The following is a 24,005-nucleotide window of genomic DNA, read 5'->3' on the forward strand; positions in this document are numbered from 1 at the left end:
AACTAATCTCACTAGATATTCACATCCCGACCCCAGCCCCTGCCCAGAAAACCACAGTGAAAAACTTCTCTAAAGCAAATTTCACACTCCTCAAAACCGAGGTGGAATCCTTCAAAGCCCCTGGGCCTGTGGAAAATACGGCCCAGACCGCAGAATCCTTTATAAACGCATTCTATGAACACCTTCAGGAATGCATGGATCATGCAATCCCAAACAAAACCAAGACCCAATCCTCCAAAGGCAGGCGTCCTGTCTGGTGGATCCCAGCCATAAACAAACTATACAATAGAAGGAGGAAGCTACTACATGACAAATCCCAAAAAGGGAAGGCATCTCTGATCAGTATTAGCAAAAAACTATGGGCACTCATAAAATCGTCTAAGGCCAGCTTGAAAGAAAAATTGCACAGGACACTAAGTATAATCACAAGGCTTTCTTTATTTATGTTAGAAACCTGGGTGGGAATTCCCAGATATGCTCAGAATTAGTCCAAAATGACAAAAAATGCACCGAACACACAGACATTGCCAACATCCTAGCTGACAGGTTCAGCCCAAACTTCTCCCCCCCCTTCCCCACCAAAAGGGCAAATACCTATCCCAGCAGAGTGCTGCCCCCCTGACATCTCAGATGCTCAGGTAAGAGCCGCCCTCTCCAAAGCAAAAAACACAGCATCAATGGGACAAGACGGTGTCCCGGGCTGCATCCTACATGAACTCCAAGAAGAACTAAACCCAAACATAAAACTACTGTTCAGTCTCAGCCTTACTACAGGATATGTACCCAAAGAGTGGCGTACAGCAACAGTGGTCCCTCTCAACAAAGGAGGTGCCTCAACGGATCCTGGAAACTATCGCCCCATAAGCCTGACTAGCTTGGTCTGCAAAGCTATGGAAAGGATCATCATGGACCTCATAAATAAAGATATTGGAGACCTACAGACACTGGATCCTACCCAGTTCGGCTTTGTTAAGGGCAGATCCTGCCTCTTAAACCTGGTCGATTTCTTTGAAACAGTCACCAAGGCCATTGACGAGGGGAAGGTGGTCCACACAGCCTACCTGGACCTCGCAAAAGCCTTCGATACAATACCCCACTCAGGCATTATAGATAAGCTCACCAGCTTAAACATAAACCCCCATGTCACTAGATGGGTTGCAAAGTGGCTCAAGGACAGAACCCACATGGTTAGAATTGCTGGAGCCATGTCAGACTCCAAACCAGTTACAAGTGGCATCCCACAAGGCTCAGTCCTGGGATCTCTCTTGTTTGGTATATATTTCTCGGAGGTACAGGCCAACACGGAAGGACAGTGGCTGACAAAGTTCGCAGATGACTGCAAACTGGGCACCATAATCGACTCTCCAGCCAACACAAGCATCCTACAAAAGGGCCTCATAGAAACAGACAACTGGTGCCAGAGCCATGGCCTCAAGCTAAACACCAAAAAGTGTATAGTCATCCCCTTCTGCAAAAACAAAGTGCCCACAAATTACCACATAGATGGTAATCCATTAAGTATGGAAGAAGTAATTAGGGACCTGGGGACCCAAGCTGATAGCAATCTCTCATTCGACAACCACGTGGTCAAAGTGGTTAGAAAATAATTTTATATAGCCCACCTAATCATGAAGGGATTCACATCTAGATCAGGGGAGGTCATCGTGCCTCTTTACTCATCCCTCATCAGGCCCATAATTGAGTACAATGCCCCTTTTGGGATGTACCTTACCAGACACCTGCAGCAACTGGAAAGACCCCAGAAGTACCTCACCAAGAGGATCAAAGGGCTCAAACAGATGCCATATGCTGCCCGGTTAAAGAAACTCCAGCTCTACTCAGTGGCATACCGCCTGCTCAGAGGCAATCTGTGCCTGACGTATAAAGCCATGTCCAACCCGGAATTAATGGACATGCTGCACCTCAGAAAATCCAAATCCCATCGAGCTACGCGCTCGAGAGACTTGAACCTCAGCACTGAAATAAATAGGACATGATGGAGGGACAGATTCATAACCCAGAGGCTCCCTTCACTCTGGAATAAAATCCCAGTCCACGTTAGGCAGAGTCCCTCATTGACTCTCTTCAAGAGGAATGGGAGAGCGTAGATTTACTCCGGGTATCACTTCTGTGTCACTGTTAGACAGATGCACAGTATACTAACCTCGAAAAAGGGCATAGCAAAATTCATTTTAAAATGGGTGGCGAAAGCCAAACACACTCTGGCTAGGCTTGTAAATGCCCTAGGGCAGATAGCCTAGTATAAACCTATGAACCAAACAAACTCCCCTTCAGAGACACCAAGCCTGGAAACAATGGTGAAATAACAAAACAAAACAAAATGAACTAGAATTCAAGCAACTTCGAAATAAGGCAAAAAAAACTAGTCATACAAGATAAAAAATTACTTTTCTTCTAAGCTATCGTCCCAACACAATAACCCAAAGAAATTCTGGAAATCTCTCTCCTCTCTACTTAATCCTGGTACCTTACAAAACCCTTCCCTGTCACCTGGCACAATCAACAATCTGACTATCAAGCAAACAATATCAGAGTCCCACAAGGATCAATACTAGGGCTCTTACTCTTTAATACCTTCATCAACGATCTCCATAAAGGCTCACAACTAAGTAGCCTCATCCAATATGCAGATTTCTCAGATCTCCTGACAACCACTCAGAAGGTTTTCTCAACTATAGAAGCCTGGCTAAATAATGCACAATTGCTGTTACCCCTCCTCAAAAAAAAAACAAACTGTTACTTTTCTCCACAAAACAACATGACATACAATTCAGGATCTTCTCTCTAGACAACACTGAAATTGAAATCGTGAACACAGCAAAGTTATTAGGTATAATTATCGATGATAAGCTCACCTTTGACCCACATATTCTTAATACAATAAAGAAGACTCACTTCAAACTAGGGAAACTATACCGTCACAAACTTTATCTGGACAACCAAACTGAAATTAAACTGGCCACTACCCTACTCATCCCTTTCCTACTGTATGGCAGTGCCATTTTACAAACCTTCACTCATCACTTAGAAATAAAATCAATCCTGCTATTATAAAAAAAAGCTAAATTTGCCTCAGGTAAACCAAACCGTACCCACCACTGTCATGCCATCTCAGAACTGAACTGGCTTGAATTCTCCACCTACCTCAACTACACCCAACTAACTTTTGCGGATAAACTTATTTTCAAACTCAACTCCTGCCCTGCACTTTGCTCCATTCTTCATACATATACTCTAAAAAGAACCCTCAGATCCTCCAACAAAATGCTTTTAAATGTAGCCAAACCAAACAACAGAGCTGGACAAAGTCTATACTCCCATTGTGTAGCTAAAGTCTGGAATTCCCTACCCTCCCACATAGCTCAAATTGAGTGTTTCAAAAACTTTAAGTCAGCATTAAAAAGCCACTATCTGGATAACCCACATTGCTTCTGTAAAATCAGTAAACCACCTTAACATTGTTTTCTTGGTACTAAACAAAAATGAGATACCACATGGCAATTGGCAAACCACATACTAAATGGCAGTCAAATGTCTGTACAACTTAATGTATCCTTCAACATCTACTATTATATATCTCTGCATTTATTAGAGAAACTCTCCGTCTTAAAGTATACTGCTCAAAAATGTTTTTTTCCTTTAACTCAAAACAGCTGAATTTGTCCTGTACATAGGTAACCTGCTGCATACTAACATTATTACATTATATTATATTATATTTGTAAATTTCTTCTCACTCAAAAGTTGTCTGTTTCCTGTAACATATGTAACCTCTGTACTATCTTGTTAAATCTGTAATTATTTGTGGAGCTTTTCTCCCTGGGCCTCCATTCAAAATGGGTTATTTGGACCCAGTGGACTTTCCCAGTCAACAAATGTCAATAAATAAATATAAATAAATAAATCTCAGATGACATTACCTGTCCAATTGCTTTGATTACGGTCTGTACTTTTCTATTTAAATCATGGCAGAGAGGGTAAATCTCTGGTCACTAATCCTGATAAGTCACAGGGCATGGTGATCTTTTCAGATTATGTGCTGTTCATTTTCTCATCCAAATGCTATACCATCATCTAAACCTTTATGTAATTATTGTCATCCTGTCGGACAGAAACTCCTTTTGTTGGCATAGAAATAAGTAATGAGTCAGTGTACTAACTGCCTATGACATTCAAGCATTGATACATTTCTTAGCAGCATTGTATCCAGACAACTACACTGTTTAGACTATGTATCAAAGCAGGCCCTGTATAATGCAATGCAGTCAGTACATGTAAGTAGTACACCTACATCCTGTCTTGTCTGCCTCTTGTTAATGTGAAGCTTGCCTTTTCTTTAACTCATACCTTTGGAAGAACTTCCCTATTATAAACAGAGGAGGCTGGGGAAGTGACATTTGAATGGATCTTTTCAAGATCTTAGCAGCTGAGGAAGTAGCAAAATGCTGTAGTTAAAAGTGGGTGGTGTCCTACAATAATAGTATGCCATAAGGTAAATTAGGCATCATATTAAATAAATGCTTGATAAGGTTTCCAGATTTGACCAATAGGTATTAACAAACCATGAAGGGAGTCACTGCAACTGTTACCAAAGCCAAGGTCCAGGTTTTGGAGTACTGTGGACAGGTCATGGAGAATGACATTTCCATTACTACAGCATGATCTATTAAACCATATGGCAACTAAGGTAGAAAGAATACTTTGATAAACTCCTACATTCGATAGATATGTTCTCCTTTGATGAGACTGTGCTAGGAGCAAATAGAGGGTTTGGATTCATTTCTGTAGATCAGGTCACTATTGACATGAAAAAGTTACAAGATGGCATGGTACCAGGAGTTGATAAGATCCAGGTGAAAATTCTCCTACACTGGTTGCTGCTGGAGTATCATGGTTAATGTGCCTTTTCACTGTTTCATGGCAGTGGTCTGAGTTTGACTACGTGAACTGGAGGTTAATGTGCCTTTTCACTGTTTCATGGCAGTGGTCTGAGTTTGACTACGCGAACTGGAGGTTAATGTGCCTTTTCACTGTTTCATGGCAGTGGTCTGAGTTTGACTACGTGAACTGGAGGTTAATGTGCCTTTTCACTGTTTCATGGCAGTGGTCTGAGTTTGACTACGCGAACTGGAGGTTAATGTGCCTTTTCACTGTTTCATGGCAGTGGTCTGAGTTTGACTACGCGAACTGGAGGTTAATGTGCCTTTTCACTGTTTCATGGCAGTGGTCTGAGTTTGATTACGTGAACTTGAGGTTAATGTGCCTTTTCACTGTTTCATGGCAGTGGTCTGAGTTTGACTACTTGAACTGGAGGTTAATGTGCCTTTTCACTGTTTCATGGCAGTGGTCTGAGTTTGACTATGCAAACTGGAGTATTGGTCCCATTTTTTTTTTTTTTTTTTGCTCACCACAGCTGAGCATCAGCTGTCATCAGCACCTTTCCTCATTCATTGGGTCTACCAGACCCATCTTTGCCTTCCCAGGCACTACTGCACTCATTTCCAAGGCCATAGAAGAGTTGGAGGATGCTAGTGCAGTGTCATACTGCTGCTTGGGGACATGCCTTAGACTACCATCCTGTGACAGCATTGTGAGCTCCTAATAGCTGCCATCAGCGGTGAATGTGTGCTTCACTTCATGCGCAATCTGAAGGCCAAGCAGCACACTGCTTGCAGCACAGAGTTCACCTGGCTGTTCATGCTCCTACTGCAGTGTACCAGACGGCCTCCCTCCCCAACCCAAGGATGGGTGAGGATGCATCAGCCTCTTACATCCATTCTCACCATCCCATCCCTCTGGTATATGTGCTGCTAACTGAACATGGCTCATCTGTGGCATAGTTAATTGCTCTCAATTTTTGAAAAAGAGGACATCAGTATGAGTTCCATTTCTAGACAGAGATCACTCTCAGCCTTAATGGAAAAATCTAAGTGAGTGTGTTGGAAAAGAGACTTCAGCCAATAGCTGAGCCTATGATAAAAGAGAAACAGGTTGGATTACATCAAAGATATGGAACAGTGAATCAGCACTTTGTGTTCCAACAGTTACTGGACTGGTTATGGGAATTTGCCATTACAGACTATGTTTATTTTGTGGCTCTGAATGAACTTCTACTATGATGTGTCTTGTGGTAGGTGCTACTGCAGATGAAGTCACTACTGTGTGAAACTCAGATTCTAAATTTACAAAGTGAGTTTTGTCTGCATTCTCAGTGTTAAGCTAAATAAATTCTGTGTACTGTACTCAATCGGGGGGGGGGGGTGTCTTGTCACTGCTTCTGTTTAAGATTTTTGTTGACAAGATTTCAATGCACAGTCAAGTTTTGGACAGTATGCATGTTAGAAATGTGAGGATTTCACCGTGATTGTTTGCAGATGTTGCTGCCTCAGTTCCAAATGACTCATTTTTTGCATCAGTTTTTTTGCATCAGTATTATACTTTACTGAAGTGTCTTAAGCGGCTAGGATAAAATCAGCACCTCTGGGAAAAAGTGGATTGCTCTCAGTAGTTGATGACAGTAGCTATTTCAAGTGGAAGAATTTAAGTATCCTGGTTATTGTTTCCAGGAGAATGAGCAGCAGATGTGTGATGCAGTCTTTGCAGTGGATCTTGGTGGTGAAGACAGAGCTAAATCATTGGAGTGAGTTCTCAGTTTTCCTGGCAATTAATTTTTCCATTCTTACCTATGGTCATGAGCTTAGTGTAGTGACTGAAAACATAAGATCATGAATACAAACAGTGGAAATGAAGATCCTATGCAGGACTGCTGGGCTGAGTATCTGGGCTATCTTGGAAAAAGGTCATGGAGCACAGCGATACAGTAGTTAGCTGAATTGGTCTGGGTCCCTAGTAACAATGTACCATGGGAACGTTGAACAGGAAATATACAAGGCACAGCCAACTATGACATGTTCTCATGAAGACTAGAACATGCTAGAGAGATGATAACTCCCAGCTTGCTCAGGAATGTCAGGGGAACTTACAGGATCATTTGCTGGTTGATCCAAGACACACAGAAGCTTCTCCTCCCCATATCAGTCACAATCACTGAGTCTGCTCATCAGGAAAAGAAGTATAGAAAATGGAATGATGAGTGAGTAGATGGATGGATAGATCAGTGTTGCTATTCTCTGTACTGTATTATATGTGATAACATAATTGTCCCAACACAATATATATATAAAGTATGTGAACTCATCAGGTTGGATATGAGTCATATTTTATAATGTATGGTGTAAAAACACTACAGTACAACATATTAATGATATTCAACCCATGGACCACCACATATTCAGTTTATCTAACTTCTACTTCCTTTATGTTATGATTGCGGTGGTGGTGCTGCGGTAGCGTTGTCACCTCACAGTAAGACGTTGTCCCGTTCGATTCTCAGCTAGAGCATCTTCTGTGGAGACATGCGTGAATGGGCGTACCTTCGTTGAAGGTTGTGCGTAAGGGCCGGCAACTCGGCAAGTAAAAATCTACTGCCAATCATTAGCGGACCGGAGTTCCGCTGTGGCGACCCCTAACCGGGAAAAAGCCGAAAGACACAACAACTTCCTTTATGTTATGTTGTACTTGTCTGGACTCCGTTTTGTAGTCGGCTGACAAGAAATACTGTGTCAAATGACATGTATGTAAATATATTTTTTATTACTAGTTTTTTGTTGTCTGTGGGTTACAGATATATGAGAATTCATTTAGTCATCCTAGACCCTAAAAGCAGCAACAGAAGTTAACTTTATGGGTGTGAAAAACTGCCTCAGTTAAATGGAAGGAGCTTGAGCTGCTACATGAGGAGGACAGGTACTGGCTAGATTCCTCTGTGCTACAGCATGACTACTGAAACCCACTTATATGAGGTATTCTCTGTCTGTCTGAACGCCCACCACCATGTCCTGGAGTTTCTCTTCTAAGATACTCTGGGCAGATATGAGTGTGAAGACTATAGAGCTGAATTTTTTATGGCTGATGACATGATTGCCACAATGCAGGCATGATGGACAGAGAAGAAAACTTTGACATTTGTAGTCATATGAAGGAGCTGTACAAGCCTTCTTACAGAATATCAGTGAGGTTCTCAAGATAGTGTCCCTGCCAATGTTGTAGAAATATAATGAGACTTCAGTGCTTAGATGGGAATCAAACAGATACACGGAGGGGTGTGTTTAAAAGAAATAGCCACACAAATCTTAGCCTGACTGGTGAATTATTACTGGACTTCTATGCAAGTTAAAGACTATTAAAAAAATACTACTCAGACTTAGGGAAACACAAATGCATGCACCTAATACAGACCACCTTGGTCTAAAGGCCACTGAAGTGTTTTGTGGTCATGTCATCAAACCTGAGGCCATATATTATCAAGCATGTGATGAAGGGAAGGAAATAGCCGCCAGCTGATAATCACACAGTATCAAACTGGATTCACCTGACTAGGTTTTGGCAGGATAGTCATGGAAGACTTAAATGAGCAGGGAAGGTCTCTTGGGAACAAGGTCCTGTGTGAGTCGAGTTCAGCTCCCACCTCCATAAAGATTGTGTTCTGAGTGAGGTTAGGAATCTGAGTAAGAGTAGACCAATTTCAAAATCCCTGTCAATGATACAGCAGTAAGGAACTGTGGACAGAAGTATTTGGACTATGCATTCATGATAAGACTAGAACTCACTGATGGATGCCAATGGTGAAGGAATTTGACATTCTGAAGAAAGCGGCCTACTGAACAATGCTTGTGAAGGGCTTACCTGATTCATCTGAGAGATAATGTAAGTCTAAAAAGGTAGAAGTGACTCCAGCTTTGCAAGTGAATGCCGGGGCATGGAGTGGAGTCTGATGAAGCCATGCAGAGAGACTGACGAATGGCCTCAAATATTTTCTGGCAAATATTTTGGTGATTTAGTAAGGGAAGGAAAGACCTCACCAGGCAATGCTTGCTCTTGAGCTTTGCAAGTTGTGTGTGAGAGTCACATGAGCTTGCCAATCAAGTCTACAAATGAATATGGATTTGAAAAAGGCTTATTACTGCATACCGTGACAAGTGCTGTAGGACAACCAGCCAGTGTATAATATACCATGGACATTGTGGCATCCAGAGTGACTGTAATGAGAATTATGTCCTCATTCTTAGCATTAAGTCAAACTTACTCAAGGTGGGTGTAGACATTTCCAAAGGTTCAGCTTGTCACCCCTTCTGTGTTTTTTTTTTTTTATCCTCTACTTCTCTACCTCTACTGCTGATTATCAGTTCCCTTGTCCCTACTGATTTGTGGCTTTCAAGGACTACAGTCTCATAATCTGCACTACTGTCACCAATTTATGTATGATGGTATAGTCTTTAAATCTGCACATCTAGCACCAAAAATATATGAGTGTGATTGGCCTTAACAGTGTACAGTAAAGACACATTGCTGCCTTGGGTAATAACCAATGTTTGCCATGCACATTTTAGGTCTACACTGTACAACTGCAGGTATGAATTATAATCACTGGCCTCTCTGGATTCTACCACCTTGGAATGAGCCAGTACCATCTTACCAACAGTAATGACTAGGATTATTTTGTTCACAAACACATACACAATATTTTTCACAACTGGCTAATGGTATCTACCCAGAGGCATTACCTCATCCCCAGTTTTTAACAAAAGTTTTGCCACCATCTAATCCAGTCTATCAAACAAAAAAACACAATTACAATTTACCCTTAAAGTATGCCTGACATTAAATGTTTCATATCACAACCAAAGCTTAAGCAGTAATTCTTAAAAAGCTAAAGCTACCACTTATTAGTACATCATTACAATGTACATGCCTTTAAGCCAATAATAAATAAATCACAAGCTAAAAACATTTAAAAATAAATACTGACACTGTTTACTTGAAGTAAATACAATTAAGTGATACACTTTGCAAAATCAAACCTACAAGCAGCTTTAAACTTGCACAAAGAAAATACTAAATAAATATTTTTAAACAATCAGCTGTTATAAAGAAAGAATATAACTGACAGGTTATCCAGCTCTATTACTTCCAGTAGTTTACAGATATACTATATGTTTATGTACATCTGATGTTTAAGTCCAAATGGCAGTTGTAAAGCTTCATAGGCAAAATATAATGGGACCTGAGGTATGTTTCAATAAAGCGCACTCTAAAAATATAACTGTATCTCCATCTGACATTTGCTTTCACTCCGGTTAAAAGAGTTCAACATAGTTATTCCTGCTCAGGATTTCTTGTGGGGAGGTGAGTTCTGTAAACTACTGTCCAAACAAGGAAATGTATTTGCAAGCTGAAAGCACTACAAATGTGTGATGTGTGTGCAACTGACACCTTTTAACAGTTCTAGTAAACATACTCAGCATGATTTATTTTTTAACATTATGTACATGTTAATCATTTCACGTGGTACAAAATTTACAACAACTATATTTTTTATGAAAAGAAGATAATTGCATTTGCTTTTGTTTAACATGATTTTTCTACTCCCTTGTTCCTTGGTAGTCTTAAGTGATTTTGATGTATTACCACTAAAGAAATGTATTGTAAGTTATGCTATCAAGTCCCATCTCCTGATAGACCATCTGAATTTGCTTGTTTGGAAGACCATTCTAAGGATGTAGGGAGTGGTTTGCTGAATGATTTGATGTGAAAGGTATAAGTAAGACAGGCTGCAAGAGGATAAAGAAAAGTGATCCTAGTACTAGGCCAGCTCTGTATTAGATGTAACCACTTTGCTTTGGAGAGAGTGGTGTTCATGTGAGGGGGTATTTTTCCCCTTTTTTGTGCTCACTGTCCACCTGTCTCTTGATCATCAGTCTTCTCACAGCCAAGCATGCCATTCCTTCGCTATCACCTGGGTGAAGCTTGACTAGGAAGGGCCATCATCTAGACAACCAATAGGGGTAGTTCAAGGGTTTACTTGTTTTCTACCCAGCCCTAAAAGCACATCCCTGGAGAGATGTCAAGAAGAGGCTTGCAATGGACTTATGGTGATGAATATCCCCTCATTTCCTCAAGGCATGTTCCTTTTAATCAGTCCTTCTTCCCAGTGTCCACTATGGAGATAACACTACCAAATGTGCCCCTTATTGCATGAAATCCCCTTCTGCCCCTATAGGAGAGGTAAGCAGGTCATACCCCTTCACTCCTCCCCACCTTGTCTAGCTTCTCCACTAATTGAACCCTGGTAACTTGGATCATAGTAAGGCAGTATTATTTGTGAAATGGAGTAGGAATTTGTTATAGAATGATACACTTTGATATGGCTTGCAGAGCAGAGGAATTTTTATTTGAAACAGAGGCTAAAATGGGAAGTCCATGTTTCAGATTATCTAGAAGGAAAATGTTGCCAACTGTGGCCCTAGCTGAAGTAGCTAGAAAGGTAAAAGTTTTCTGGCAGAGAAGAGAAGAGTTGGTTTGGAATTTGAGAGTTTAGTCTAGCCATATCCTGAGATATTTGAAAGAGATTGTTGTTTCTACTGGAGTTCTGTTAATGCTTTTATGCTGAGAGAAATAAGGGATTTTGCCAGTTTGTGAGAGGTGCCAAAGAGCATACTTTTTGTTTTAGTTGAGTTAAATAATAGCTTATGCTTGACTGGTTAAATGTTAAGGGTATGCAAGTCTGCTTCAAGCTGGGTCTGAATTGCAGAGTGTGTGGGCTGGATCTGAATATGACCACATCATCAGCATAAAATAAAGAATCAAATCTATACGTGGAAAGTCATTTGGCAGTTTGTTAATGAAGACCGAAAGAAGCAAGGAGAACAAGAATATATCACTGAGATACACCTTGCAACAGAGGGTCTGTTTTAAAAATGCATGAGTCTAAATTAACAATGAAGAGTCTATTAACTAGGAAGTCTTTAAACCAGGTAGAGACCTGAGAGCTAATTATTTTCCCCTGTAGTTTGAGAAGGAGGATGGCTTGTTCAGTGAAGTCAAAGGCCTTAGTGAGATCAATGAATGTAGTTCTAGTGGGGTAGCCTTTCTCCATGTTTAGTAAGACTTCATCAGTAAGAGGTCATAGAGTAGTTATGATACAATTATCTGACCAGAAGCCATGCTGCTTTTATTGTGAGGAGAGGGTATTGTTGAATATATTCTGTAAATCACGAGTTTATGATTTCTTTCTAGAATTTTACCAAGGGTGGAGAGAATGGAATTTAGTCAGAACTGTGAGTTCTGAGTCTGGATGTTCTGAAAGAGGTTTGATTAGAGCTGTTTGTTTCAGACATTATGCATGAAGATTTGAGTTAGGCAAAGGTTAAATATGTGGAGTAGAGACATAGTAGTAAGAACGTCTTTGCAATGATTTAAGTGAACCATTATTCAGGTTTTCAGAACCTGTGGGAAACCTGAGGGAATTTGTTTGAGTAAAGGCTTTAATTTTTTTGCAGATATTTTTCTAAAGTGGAAAGGAAGACTGAATGGAGAAAGAAGAGAGGGGGGAAGAGGAGGACTGGGAAGGAAGGATTGTGTTGGTATCTGGGAAGTGGCTGATTTCTTTGAGGAAGTCAGTGCTTGAAAGTTAGCCTTGACAGCAGTGAAGGCTGTTTCAAGTCTGTTGTTTTCATTATTTTACAACCTATTAATAGGTTTTCGTCTTTCAAAAATGCTTTCCTAATCAGGACAGCTGTTTGTATTTGATAAAGAAATACATTTTTAAATTAAAAGCACTGTAACTGTATAGTGATGCAAACCAAACTAAATTATTTAAAAGTATGAGGTGTGACATACTTGTGATCCAATCCTACAGCTATTTGTCACACACATGTATCAAATAACTGGTACAGGCCAACTATGAGTAAGCATATAGTTTACAGATAATTAGCAAGAATCTCATGACTAGAAACCAGATGTGATCTAAATCCCCATTTATATCCTACAGACCACAGAAAGAATAGCCCAGACTCCAAAATTCTTGGGGGCAGCATTGCCTTCCTCTAGCACCACCCTAATACTAAAGCCTAGCTCCACCCCATGACATCATAATATGGATGGAGTACTCCAATGCTATGCTAATGCTCACGTGTTAGTGATACTTGCTTTGCCAGGACCAAGCAATGAGATTCTGCAACATTCAAGATAAATTAACCTTATCACCTATTCCTGGCATAGTTCATTCAACATACCCACTATGCAGCTGACAAGTATCCCAAAGTTAGCAATCCCTACCACATCACTTGTATGTTAGACACAATAATGAATGCATGATATGTAAAAATATGTTATGGGTTTATTATTATATCCAACTATTTTCATTTCTCCAAGTCTTTTGGATTTCTAATACCACGACAAGAAAGGACCTCATTCCTAAGTCAGGGTGTAATAGAGTTGATAAAATTAGCATTGTTTCAATCTTTAAATGTTAGCCAAAAGTGCTCGTCCCAGCACCTGCAATGTGTCCAGAATTGACTCCTTCAGCAATTCACATGAATGACTGTAGACTCTTTTTTTATTAGACCCATTGCTCCTACTACTGTTGAAACTGTCTTTGTATCTTTCTTCCACATTGCTCTTGTTTCTTCCTGCAAATCCTGATATTTTATTACTTTGTGTCTCTCTGTACATAAGGCACTATAATCACTAGGTGTAGAAATTTCAATGATAAATGATAATTTTGTCATTTTTTCATGTACAACGATATCTGATTTTGTTCAATCTATTTTTTTTCTCAAAAATTTCTTTATTGATTTATAGAATAAAGCAAAACATCAAACAACAAAACATTGTACATATAGTCATTTAGGAGTTGATTGTAGTAATACAACTTGTAGAGGACGTTCCAACTCATTAACGTGAGAGAAAATAAAAATCAAACATTATATACAATATATACAAATGGTAACCAAAGTGCAAAAGATGAAATAATATTATAAATATGTGAATAAGTGAAATAAAAGAGTGAATAAATCCCATACTATATGAAGATAAAAGTTTAGAATCTATTAGTCATAATTAATAATAGAAAGGACCTTCTCCAAAACTTTATTATTTAAAGCCATATTTTTAGGACTTTTCAGCAAAGTCTTTTGTGCAGAGATGTACAAGTAAGCCATTGTTCTTAAGGCATTCCAATTAAGTTTAGTACGGTCAAGCCAATTTCTGGAAATATAAAGTTTTATGAGAGAGCAAATAAATATGAACACATGTGTGTCTGATTTAGAAAGATGTAATATAGGTATGTGTAGAATTGCAGTTTCCCAGGATAAAGTGGATTTATGATAACCCATTTTCTGTAACCTTACTTTCAAGGAAGTCCAGAGTTTATGTGAGTATTGGCAATACCAAAAAATATGTAAAAGATCAGCTTTAGGAAAGAAGCAACAAGGGCAAGAAGGAGAATTATTAGCATCAAATTTATTAAGTTTGGAGGGAGTATGATAAGCATTATTATTTATCATCAGTTGGGTATAGAACAATTTCTTGAAAGGGGAGTGTTCCAGAGTGTTTCTAATGGCCAAGAGTTTTTGTTGCTCATTTAATTGAGGATTATGTTTGTCCCAGAAGTTAGAAAAAAGACATAACGAATCTTGTATAAATTTATTTAACAAATTATAAGATTTTGATAACATTTTCTCAGGTAACAATAATGTTCTAATTATAATTTCTAAATTATTAAAATCATGCTCCCTTGGCATAGTATGAGCACATTTGGCAATAACCACGTCCCTCAACTGACGTAGTATTATGGTATATTTACAGTTAACTTTCAGTGTGTTTCGAAGATTAGCCAAGGACAGATCTTTATGTTTCAGGAGATCCCAAACAATCAAATTTTTTATAAGGGGATAGTTTGTTAGATTGAAAGGTATATTATCCAACTTTAGGTTGGGGTTCAGATGAAGTGGTTGTAATACATGAAAAGTATTATCAAAATTAATAAGTTTTAATAGCTCCTGAAATGCTTTGATCTTGTGTTTTAGGAAATTCGAGATTTTAAGAGTGTTCAAAATATCTATGGAGATGAATGGAATGGCAGCAGGGTTTATGTTCTTGGATATAATATACTGATGCCATAATTTCACCCAAATTGGACATTGATTGTAATGAATATTATTCAGTTTAGAAATGGAGAGTAGTTTGTTTGCCGAAACAATTAAATAATAGAGATACAAATTTGGCAGTCCTAAACCACCCTTATCTTTAGAAGTTGATAATTTAGAGTAAGAAATCCTGTTTTAGGAAACCACAAAAATTTAGCTAATTCTTTATTAACTTTATCAAAGAAAGATTTAGGAATGATTTGATCAGAAGAGTTGAATTGGTAAAGAAATTTAGGAAGAATATTCATTTTAATAATTGCTGCTTTGGAAAGAAGTGATAAATTGAGAAGTTCCCACCTACGCATGTCTAACATTATTGAAGTCCATATTTTATGCAAATTATTTTGAAATGAAGATAGGCTATTATGAACCATATTAATACCCAAGTATTTAACCCCATAAGTAATATGATAATAGGAGTCCGGAAATAGGTATGGTTTATGTGCCAAGTGATTAACAGGGAAGATATGAGTCTTTTGGGAATTGATGTGATATTTCGATGCTAGAGAAAATGTCTCAATGGAATTAATTATTTTATTAAGATCTGTAATAGGAGTTTGAAAGTATATGACTAAATCATCCGCAAAAGCAGAGAAAAGTAAATTATTGTTTAAAATCCTAGGGATCCTATGACATGTGTTTTGTGCTATATATAGAAGTAGAGGTTCTAAATACAAATTAAAAAGAAAGGGAGATAAAGGGCAACCCTGTCTTGTGCCTCTAGTAATATTTATAGGGGGAGATGTGGATCCATTAATATACAATTTGGTAAAAGAATTTTTGTAAAGAGTTTTGATTAAGTTAATGTATGTGATGGGAAAATTGAAGCATGACATTGTTTGAAAGAGGAAGTCCCAACTCACTCTATCGAATGCCTTAGATGCATCAAGAATGAGTGCATAAATTGGGTTATTGTCATTTTTTGTAAGATGAATGATGGATTCCAATGAGAGGGTGTGATCCCATGCATGTCTGTGAGACATAAAACCTGTCTGTTCTTGGGAAATAATTGATGATATAACCTTCTTCAGTCTATTAGCCAGAATAGAGGATAAGATTTTGATGTATATATCGATTAATGAAATGGGTCTATAATTATGGGGGTCTGTTTTATCTTTATTGTTTTTTTAAATTAGTATAGTTTTTGAAGTGTTCCAATGTAGATCTGATATGTCATTAATTTTGATATAGTTATACACTTTGAGAAGGAAGGGCGCAATTACTGACTTAAAGGATTTAAAGAATTCAGAAATAAAACCGTCAGGTCCTGGAGATTTACCAAGTTTGAGTCTGTCAATCGACTCAGAGATTTCAAGAAGACTTAGTGGGGCCGAAAGAATACTTTGCTGATTTTCATTCAAAATAGGAAATGTAATAGACCCTAGGAAACTGTTTATATGATAATTTGCTAATGATTTAGAAGTTTTGGAATATAAATCAGTATATAGTAATGTGAAAATTTGCATAATTTCCTTGTCTGTGTTGTATAGTTGATTTTTGAATAGTATGGGCGATAATTTGGGCCTAACAAGATTATTTTTAATTATTCTAGCTAGGGTTTTTGAAGGTATTTGAGCCCATTCAGAATAGGTGACTAATAATCTTTGCTCCTGTATTGAAAGATTATTTTGATGTAATAAAATCAGTTCTTTTTGAGAATCTATAATTTGTTTATAAACATCAGAATCTGAATTTAATCTGAATTGATTATCAAGAGACTGAATTTTTAGTTTCAACAATCTTTCTTTGTTATTGAATTGTTTTTTAAGGTATGAGGCCTTATCAATAAACATTCCCCTTAACCTTGCCTTACAAGCCGCCCACTGAATATCATAGGGAATATCTGTTGAATCTAAATTGTTTTCCATATCCTGAATTATTCCTATACACAATTTACTAATTTCTTTATTAGAAAGCAAGTTGTTATTCATTGTCCAACAATTCCGTTTAAATAAATGAGCAGGCTTAAAATCTAGATTTAATTTTAATAAGATTCTAGAATGGTCCGAAAGGAATCTGGGCTCAGTAATAAAATCCAAAAATAAATGAGAAAGAGAATTAGATATGAGAAAAAAATCTAACCTTGACCAAGAATGATAAAATTTTGAATAATATGTGTATATATCTTTTTTCTTTGAGTATTTGATAAGTTGTAAAGGGTCTATAAGATTATAGTCCATTATTAAATCATCAAGAGCCAACGACGCTTGATGGTTATATGAAGAGGAAGAGCTAGAATGATCAATGTCAGGGTTAATTACAGCATTCCAGTCTCCACCCACTACAACATAATGATCATTGTAGGAAGAGAGAATATTGTATATTTGTAAAATGAAAATATGTTGATGATTACATGGACCATAAAGATTTAGTACCAGAAGTGGTTTATCAAGATTGTGTATGTTAGTAGTAAAGTAGCACCATCTACCCTCCTTGTCATATTTTTCTTCGATAATAATCCCCTGAAATTTTTGTTTAATTATAATAGCCACTCCCCTGGAATTAGAAGTATCCCCAGAGGCTATTATTCTTTGGATCCACTTTTTATTTGTTCCTGTGTGCCAATCCTCCCTTGGTGTATGTGTTTCTTGCAGAAAGCATATATTGGTTTGGGATTTATACATTAAATGAAACAATAAAGATTTCTTATCTTTATTCTGGATCCCTCTTACATTCCAGGAGTCTATTATTAACAGATTAGTCATACCTCAATCTAAGGACCATTGAGAGATATGGAGAAGGTCAAAAAGTTTATATATGGAGAGAAAATGAAAGAGAAGATCAAACAAGTTTTAATTTTAATAAGATGATAGTTCTGAGTAGAAGTATGTTTCAGCATAGGATTAACTTCCATCTCATTATCTTCCTTCATCCCTAACCCAATGCCTACCCATCTGAACTTAACTAAAGAAGGAAGACAAAAAGACCAATAAATAAAGTGTAAGTACATGGTCACCATTATCACCAAATTGAAGAACAAAAAATTAAGTAAAGTCCTAAAAAGGACTAAAATCAGGTTATCAAAGCTAAACATATTTACACAACTATTAAAATACAAGATGCCCGACATACACATTCCCCATTCTACTGTGTATTCACAAACTCCTGTAAAGATAAATGTGAATGTATTGAATATAAATAGAGCTTGCTAAATCAACAGTTTGATATAATGCTGTAAAGAGATATAATGAAACAGAAATATAATTAATAAAGCCATAATATAACTAGACAATAATAATCATGAATGTATGTGAAAAGGCTTAAGTAAATGTCATTAGATATGTAAAATAAATGTAATTAAAAAATAAGGTATTGTCAACTAGAAATAAAATATAATATTTATATGTTAATAAACTATAAAAACAGTTAACACTAATAAATCTTCCTCATTCTAGTCTAAATTCAATTTGTAAGGCTCTAATAGATGTGAAAGCTTTTGTTAATAAGAATACTAACTAGTCTAGTACAGATTCACACTGTAACTATTAAATCACATTACTCCTACATACTATACATCAATTTATAATATGTATAACCTGTTATTATAGAAATAAATGAAGTCTATTTATGCAATATAATATTATTATGCCCTATTATAAGTATATATTAGTTTCAGGTTTTTGAATCATGCACATTGAAGTATAAACCAAGGGCTTCTAATGACCCTTAACATCTGTGGACAATACATATTTAAATAGTGCAACATGACTATAATATTAATGAACTTGTAAACAAGTATTAATATTTGCAATATAATGAAAGATCAGTAACAAATACAGGACCCCCTGTTGGCTGGGTCACCATTTCAGATTCAGTGTGAGAAAAAAAAAGTAGCAAAATAAAGCACTTTAAAATTTAAACGCCTGTCATGCCTGCTAAAATAAATGCAACCAAAAAAGGGCCAGAACACTAGATCTATTCATCTGGCATACTAAAGACTTTCATCGCATGAAGAGATCTGGAATACAGATCATACATTTAGAAAGCCTGATTAACAGGCACAAAGGCAGCGATAGTTTCGCACATCCGTAGTAAGCGTCCTGATCACGTAGAAAGCTTCCTGCAGCATACAACTCTTCGGAGCCGTTCTGAGTAAGAAAATGAACTTACATGCACGAAACCAAGCTGAAATAAGCAGCAACAGTCCACGACACTAAATACTTGCGATTAACGTCAGGAACAACATCTCGAAGCCAGGAAACCACACTTGTTCAATCTATTTTTTGAACTGATGATAATGGGTGATCCCATGTGATGTACTCTTCATCATTCTCTGTAATGCTCTATGGTTTATGTTTCCAATGCTTCTCAGCTACATCTATATTGTAGTGTTTGCACAATCTCCAGTGCAAGAGTCTTGCCACATTATTGTTCCTTTCAGTGTACAGGCCCTCTGCCATGAGTGTATTGCACCCAACAAGAAGAAGTCCTGCTGTTTCCAATTCTTTTTACTGAACCTGTATTTGTCTGTTTCTCCCACATATTCAATGGACTTTGCAAACCAACGTGTATGAAGTCCACTATCCTGGGCTACCATTATTAATTATGCATCTTTTGATTTCAGCTCACCTCTTGACCATTCCTATGTTAAGTCCTGATCAACATGAGGTTGTTCCAGTAAATTTCAATTCTTGCTACTATATGTATGGCTCTCCCACATTTCTTTCCTACTCATCTGATCTTTCCCTTATATTCGTTGTTTTTTGTATTTTGGCACATTCAGTTGCTGCCTGATTTTTGTCTACTTCTGGTATGACTTCCATTCCTGCTTGACACAGGAATACTTCTGCTAAACTAAGCAAAGGGGTCACCTTAGATTGCCTCTCTTCATGTTTTAAAACTTTCACTATATTTGAATCTGATAAGGTCAGTAGATATGTATGCAATCTCGTGACTGCACATCTGTACACGCAATCAATTTCGAGGAGACCCATACTGCCTTCAGTGTGAGGAATATATAATCTTGGTATACACTGACTTTTATATATCATTTGATAAGTGTGAAGCATTTTTCTTGTTTTCCTGCCCAAATGATCCAATAGCTTTTGGGGCCAGTCAATCACAGTAACACCGCGAGTTAAAATCAGAAGAGCAAATTGATACATAGCTTGAACTTTATTTGTAGATGTCAAGGCTGTTTTCAACATTAGTTTTAATCTTCTGAAGTATTCCATGCTGAGTTTTATTCACATTTGTTCATGTTTTATTGTTGATCCTTCATCAGTTCCAAAATACGTATACACTCCTACCTGCCTTTTCCACCTAGCTCTTTTATAACACATTCTGTCCCAGATTAATATTTTCTTGGTACTGCAACTTTCCTGTTTTAAAAGTTGCTTTTCCACATTCATCAACAAAAATGATATTCTCATATCATTTGAGAACGTTTCAGTCACTTGCAATTGTGCTTTCAACTCCTCATCTAATGAACTATACGGCTTAAGCCATCCACAAAAAGTAGATGAGAAGTCCTTAAGCAAGGTTGTTTTCTGACAGTTAAACTGTAACCTTGACCTAATCTGTTAAGTAATCAGTTTAATGGGTTAAGGGCAAAACAAAAAAAAAAGTTGTGACAAAGAATTACCATGAAATATTACTCTTTGCGTTTTTATCACTGGAATAATAATTTGCCCTTTGTCATGGCTTAACTGCAAAGTGGTTTGCCACTGTTTCAAGGTCACGGTAATATAACTGATGGATGTAGGATGCATCTTATACAGCTGTAAGTACTCCTTTATCCATGAATGTGGGATGTTACCAACTTTATTTTTTGTAATCTATCTATGCCATACTTACAGTCTTACCTTTTTTACAATTCTCTATTATGGCTTTATTTAGCAACAAATGATCCTTTGTTCTAAATTACTTTTTTACCCTTTGTTTTTCCTGTTGTTAACCAGTTTGGTGTCTGTCCGGTATGCGCATACAAGTAATTCTTACTCAGGTCTAAATCTGCGTGTAAACATGTTAATTGTTTTAGCCAGAAGTTAGATACTGAATCTGGGCCTGGAGTTTTCCATTTAGGAGCTCTTCTTAATTTTATTTCAGTTTCTCTGTCCGTTACTTTATCCCATTTCATATCCTGTACATTTGTTTTTTTTTTAATTTTCTATCCATTCAGCATCCTTGTTATGTTCCACAGGATCTTCATAAATATTTCTCCAAATATGTTGATTTCTTCTTCTTTTTAGGTGGTGTTTCTATTCCTTTTGCTTTGTTTCTCAGTTCTCTATAAAACTTTTTTGGGTCATCAACAAATTGCTCTTTTGCATTTTTCCTTTATATTTTTCTGTAAATCTTCTAAGTTTTTCTGCTTGCACTGATATCTTTAGTTTATTATTTGCAATACTGAATGCCAGATTCTGGTCTGTTCTGATGCTGTGCATTGTTTCTACAGTGTCTATCTTTCTCTGTATTTTTGTTGACCTGTTCCCTTTTATTGTCTTAATTGTTTTATGGTTTTCTTAGGTTCGTAGGTTAGTACAAGGCTAACTGTCCTTGCGAGCCATTGTAAGCCTAGCCAATTATCCCTTGTGAGACTCAAACCATGCACCTTGTGTTTGTAAGGCAAACACCTTAACCATTAGGCCACCCTCCCAATTTTCTTTTCTTCTCTATTTAATGCTTCTGTGATGGCATTTGATTTCTCCCCTTCCTTTTCCTTATTGCGCTCTTATTTTGTGGTAAGACTTTATCTGTTATTACTTTATCTGCACAGTAATATATCCCATTGACTTCTGTTATATCACATGAATATCTGTTAATAATCTTGATTGCTGTGATCATTTGCTTTATCAAACTTCTAACATTTTGGGTTTTATTTTACTGTATATTATCTATTTCTTTCATCCATCTTAATACATCTAGCCATCTCTGTTAACTCAGACAACTCTTCCTTTAGATCATTTTCTTCTAAAGTGAAACCACATTCTTTGTTCTCTGTTTCCTGTGGGCATACTACAGAAAGTTCCAGGACATCTTCCTGGGACATATCCTATTCAGCTGCTTCCTGCATTATCTGCTGCTCCTTCATTGGCCCATCACTCTACAACATTGCCTGCATCAGAATTGCCACCATTTCCTGATCCTGTCCTTGCTGTACAACTCCAACTGAATTTTTGTACTAGTTTCCTAGTGAAGGCTCCAGAGCATCACCATGTGGTAAATCATCAGATGCCTCCCAATCCACCTGTTTGTCCTTAGTTTGGGGGCTCATTCTTTCATTGTGCTGTGACATTACCTGTGTTGGATTTTCTACAGTAAATTCTTTACTTCATAGGTAATCCATAACTTCAGTTTCTAGTTTTTAACTTCTTTATTACTCACTTTATTTTCTACTTTCTCCTTTTGCCTTCCTATTTTTTGCATTGTGATTTTTTTTTCATGTCCAGGTGCCTTTGCCTGTATTTCTCTTCAAATATCATTGGTGCTACTTTTTTGTATTGATTAGTTTTGTTTTCTCCTTTGCATAAATATACTGGGCCATATCAAATCACTTTTGCTTTCCAAAGTCTGTATTTCTTCTTCAGATGTCTCCCACTCCACCTCTTTCTCTTTAATTTGGGGACTCATTATTCCATCAAGTTGTGACACCTACCTATGTTGGACTTTCTTCATATTGCTTTGTGGGGGGGGGGGTGAAACATGTTTTGAACTTCCAACAGGATTTTGACTCAGTTGAGAGATCAAAGTTAGAGAGAAATGCTGGAGGAGACTTTAATGCAATCTTTTTTATTATTTCTCATTTTTGTTGAGAATGGACTGACAGCGTTTTGTGAGAGGACTAGACCTGTTAAGTCATTTGCTAGTGATAATGGCCATGTTTTGTTACTTGTCCTGGCTACATGCCCACATTTCTGAGGGAATTATTTGAAAAGTTGTCAAATTTATTGGATAAGACTACTGATAAAACACCATGTGAAACATACATGTACATGACAGCTGCTGTATATTACAGGTAAGTGCACCATGTGAAACATACATGTACATGACAGCTGCTGTATATTACAGGTAAGTGCATCATGTGAAACATACATGTACATGACAGCTGCTGTATATTACAGGTAAGTGCACCATGTGAAACATACATGTACATGACAGCTGCTGTATATTACAGGTAAGTGCACCATGTGAAACATACATGTACATGACAGCTGCTGTATATTACAGGTAAGTGCACCATGTGAAACATACATGTACATGACAGCTGCTGTATATTACAGGTAAGTGCACTATGTGAAACATACATGTACATGACAGCTGCTGTATATTACAGGTAAGTGCAGCTTTTTATTTTTGATAGATGGGGATGCCACTTTTCATTGGGGCTAAAACCAGACCAAGGCCACACCTCTCGGAGCACCCATAACCTGTACATGTCTGCCCCTCTCCGGTCCAAATTACGCCGGTTTTGTGATGTCATCATGACATCAAAATATGGGAATGCCTTCTTTTTCTGTTCCTGATGCCTGCTTTCAGCCAATTTACTATGCTTTTCTGTAAAAAAACATAGCAAATCCACCAATTTTACAAACTCTAATAGTCTGTTTCCTTTCTTGAAAGAGAATACTGGAGTTTGTACAGTGTTTTCCGGACTACTGGACAATCGGTTTGATTTCCGGTTAGTCCGGAAAAAAATGAATATGTGGCAACCCTATTGATAAATTGTCAAGCCATGAAAATTACTGATTACAACTCGGTTAGTGTGTGTACTTGATGAGAAACAAATAAGTGAATTATGTATTTAGAGTACTTTGTTGCAGTGTTTTTAATAAACAATGTAATGATTTGTAATATTAGTTTTAATGTCATGCTTTAAGGTATTTATTTTACATGTTTCTTATTGTAACTGTGATGTGGATGGGCAGTTATTTACATATGGATGGGATCTTCCTCCTTTTTTGTCTTATTTTTAATTAATTTCTATTTGTTTAAAAT

The 24,005-nt window shown here is 37.3% G+C and overlaps 1 protein-coding gene across 1 annotated transcript in view; it reads right to left on the minus strand.

The window, feature by feature from the left end:
• Positions 1–24,005, minus strand: part of CAPN9 (calpain 9) — a 626,364-nt gene that overhangs the window by 439,598 nt on the left and 162,761 nt on the right. The gene's annotated exons all lie outside the window — the stretch shown is intronic.

This window comes from Protopterus annectens, chromosome 1.part1 (assembly GCF_019279795.1).
Source record: "Protopterus annectens isolate FY-2018-M chromosome 1.part1, PAN1.0, whole genome shotgun sequence".
Taxonomy (NCBI): Eukaryota; Metazoa; Chordata; order Ceratodontiformes; family Protopteridae; genus Protopterus; species Protopterus annectens.